Raw genomic sequence first — 4006 nt, 5'->3', positions numbered from 1 at the left:
AGGACTGATTTTGGACACCCCTGCAAAAGATGATGCACATTTAGTCTTTTCCTCAGCTTCAGTATTCATATACCACATTGCTGTTGTGTAAAAGTGCATATATTGACAGCAACAACTTAATACAGGAGAGGAAACAGTAACACTGATAACAGAAAGTACTGCCATACTTAACATAGAAGCTTACAAAACAATGAATGTTCTGCACAAATGAATCTAGCATAATACCTGAATCAACAACTGGCCAACTGCATTTCAGGTTAGAAAAACCGCAACAGTGGATTACAAAGCTGAGCCTAAAGGAACGAGTAACAAGAAGCTTCCTAGAAATGTAGTGGAGTCGAAAGTACAATATTTGTCTTTGAAATGTAGTGGAGTGAAAGTCACAAGTTCCCCAAAACACACTCAAGTAAAGTAAAGATACTCAGAAATGTACTTAAGTACAGTACTCAAGTAAATGTGTGATTCATTCAACCTTTATTTTTACAGGTTAATCCCATTGAGCCTCGAGGATTCATTTACAAGAAGAGACCTGAAATGTACTCTGTTACTGTCCACCACTGAAAACTGCCCATACTCACCTTCCTTCCTTTTCCCTTACAGCAAATAATTCTTTGAGCACCATGTCTGTGTCTTCATCAGTCTGCTAACTCGGGGTCATAAAATCAACCATCATGTTACTGACCACACCACCTCAGTCTGCTGCTTTCATTACTTCTACTCTCCATGTTTGAACATGCAGTTCTTGCTGTCATTAACGTGTTTTTCTTCCCATAGAGAGTAGACCTGGATCAGTCCTTCTGTGTTTGTCTGTCACTCTCTCCTGTCCTCTCAAACCCCAGACGGTTGAGGCAGATGGCCCGAGCCTTGTTCTGCTGAAGGTTTCTTCCTGTTTAAAAAGAGTTGATCCTTTCCACTGTCGCCAGCGTGCTGCTCAGGTTGATGGATTGCAGCAAAGTGAGGATTTCACACATTCTGCACCATGCAGCTCATTTATTTCAGAAGTGAGGACAATGTCTCACTCAAGTCTGCCTTGTTTGTAACAAGTTGTACAACTAATGGATTGGCTCATTGATCCGTTAACAAGAGCAGTGCATTATGACGTTCTGACAAATTGCAGATTATGTGTTCAACTGATTTAATGAAAAAAAGTGACATTTTGACTTGAAACAGATGAACTAGTTCACGTGTGCTATCGAGGGCTGCGTTCCATTTTTGCACCTGCACCTGTTGGTTGCTTTATGTTCTCAATTTCAATCTTGTTACTTTTGGTCGACTTTCTTTTGATAAAATAATAAGCATAGAAAATCTGCATGCATTTTAATATTATGATACAGTTTTATATTTTAAAAACTACCTTCCCCTTCAGTCACTTTTAGACAAATTACCTGATTTGCAGCTGAATTTGAATGCGTAATACGAGCCAAATTTTATGACCCGACATCAGTGACAAATGTCTCTGAAGTGAAGAAAAGCGAGGCTCTAATATTCAACATTCTCACTCAGTATGAGCATAATGCACCGTTGTCCATAAATCTTTGTCAATTAGAATATTTTGCCCTTGAGACTCAGACCAAAATAAATTGAAGTCAAAATAGTTAACTTTCCAGTTTCTAAACAATTTTCAATGTGCTTCATTTCCATATTTTACTGAAAACCTTTTAAAAAAGAGCAAAATAAACTTTGTAAACCAGCTGCAAGTTTTAATGATATTATGAATTGATCTAGATGCTCATAAATAAGTTAATCAAAGTGATGCAACAGTTATTTCCCACCTCCAGAAAGCCGCTCAGCTCCTGCTGATCTCTGCATTTAAAATATACGAGGTGCGATTTCATAGGATTCACGACTCCTATTTTATTAGTTTAATGAGCTATCTGCGCATCGTGTTTTTGATTTGCCAACTGTTTCTCTTTGTTTCATAAACTTTTATTACAAACAATAGCCCGTGCACGCTCTGGCGCAGCAGGAAAGCACTCACTCGCACAAACAAACACGCGCTTACATGAATTTAAGATTAGTCCGCAGCGATTGGGGTTTGCTCAGTCTCAAGAGAAATGTCATGGTGAGCTGTAACCTTTACTGGAGCACGTTATCTGCTCTGATGGTGAGGCCGTGCCAGGATAGGAACCCAATGCGACACAATTGGATTTGAAAGGTCCCCATCCGAGTCATGCCCACCGGCTATCTTGCCTCCACAGTTCAGCAACACCAGCACAAAGACGTGCCGCAGAGTTTCAAGGATCTCATGTGTCTCCCTGCATCTGCATCTTCTGGCTTCTAATTAATCAGAAAAGGAGCTGGGTCATTGTGCGTTTGAGAGGAGCCGACGTATGACGAGAAAAAATGTGACGCACAAAAAAACCAAAAACAACCTATTTGGCATGTTTGAGCTGCTCTATTTTTCTGCTTAAATTATGTAAGAAAAAGGAAATAAGAAAAAGCTGCTGGGAGAAAAGACAGATGTTGGAGTTAATAAATGCAGATCTGTTTGCAGAAGTGCTGACATGTGTATCTGTCACCACTGGCCATGAGTTATGAAACTGACAATGCCAGCTTCTTGCCTGAGCCACAGAGATCACAGGATGTCCTTGATGTCAACTTGAATAGACAAATGGAGATTTACATTACATAAAGCATGCTAAATTTAAAAAGACAGCTGCAGGGATGTGATTCTCCTTCTTAAGCACAAAAAAACTATAAGAAGAAAAAATATATTGTATTTTTCGAACTATAAGGCGCACTTAAAAATCGACATTGAGCTTTATAATCCAGTGTGCCTTATTAATCCTGGTTGTGCTTACTGACCTCGGAACGATTTTATGTGATACATGGCACTCAAAAAAAAAACTATCATAATGAACTTCTTTCATTTAATGCACCTTATAGTCTGAAAAATATGGTGTAACTGAATAAATGTCATCCGTTTGGATAACTTTCAACTTATAGTTTTTTTAATCTGTCTTGTGACCAGGTAAGATATAAAGCACAAACTGTTAGAACAACAAAAAGGATAACAAGTAAATAACAACCCATATAAAAGCCAAAAGTCAGTTACAAACGTCCTTAACCTGCAGAGCATTGTTTCAAGTTGTGCCAACGTTTTGTGCTCAGAAAGAAAATGCATATTTATTATTGATGAAATGTTGTCAATGTCTTTAGTTTATCAGGTGGTAAATCATAATTATTTGACCGGTGTAATGGAAAATTGTAGATGCTTTGTTATCCTAACTAGTATCACTGATTTTGCAAGAAACAAAGAAGAATTGAAATCAAAAGATAAATAAACAATTTCAATCATGTGAGAAGTAAAGAGCGTAGAGTTTGGCTTGATCTCACGGATCGTAGTTGTGTTGGGTTTCACCTCCATCTTCATCAGCTGGATATTTAGTGTTGTCTCTAAATGATATTTTGTCATTGCTCCCAACTTTGGAACAATCTGCCCTTCAACATTAGACAGGCTTCTTCACTTCCTGCTTTTAAATCGCCTGTAAAAACTACATTTAACCCAATGAGAGTTGTTTCACTATTTTATTGTTCTGTGTTCTATGTTAACTTTCTTCTGATGTTTTAAAATTAAGTTGATTGCTGGTTTTATCTCTGCTTTTGTCGGCTCTACAATTGTTGTTCAGCACTTTAGTTACAACTTGTTTTTTTTTTTAAATGTGCTTCATGAATAAACTGACTTGACTAAACAGTCATTTCATAACTGTTTCATAACTGAGACGGCTATCGTGTAAAACTTCTTTCATCTTTTAAGGCATAAATCATTCAAATATACAAGTAAAATTTTATAAAAATAAACCTCAAGATTGCAAAGACTTTCCTTACCTCTCCACTTTCTCCATGACCTTTGACCTATTAGAACATAGCTGGTCTGCGACAAATTGGGAAAACCTTCTTGTGAAGACAATCATGACATTGCAACCCTATTAGTCATGGCCAAATCTGTTTTTTTGTTTGTTTTTTAGATGCTCTCTTGCACCTTCACCTTGCCAACCCAACTCTG

The sequence above is a fragment of the Nematolebias whitei genome, chromosome 7 (genome assembly GCF_014905685.2).
Source record: "Nematolebias whitei isolate Nwh7 chromosome 7, NemWhi1, whole genome shotgun sequence".
NCBI lineage: Eukaryota > Metazoa > Chordata > Actinopteri > Cyprinodontiformes > Rivulidae > Nematolebias > Nematolebias whitei.
Note: the sequence above shows the minus strand (reverse complement) of the source record.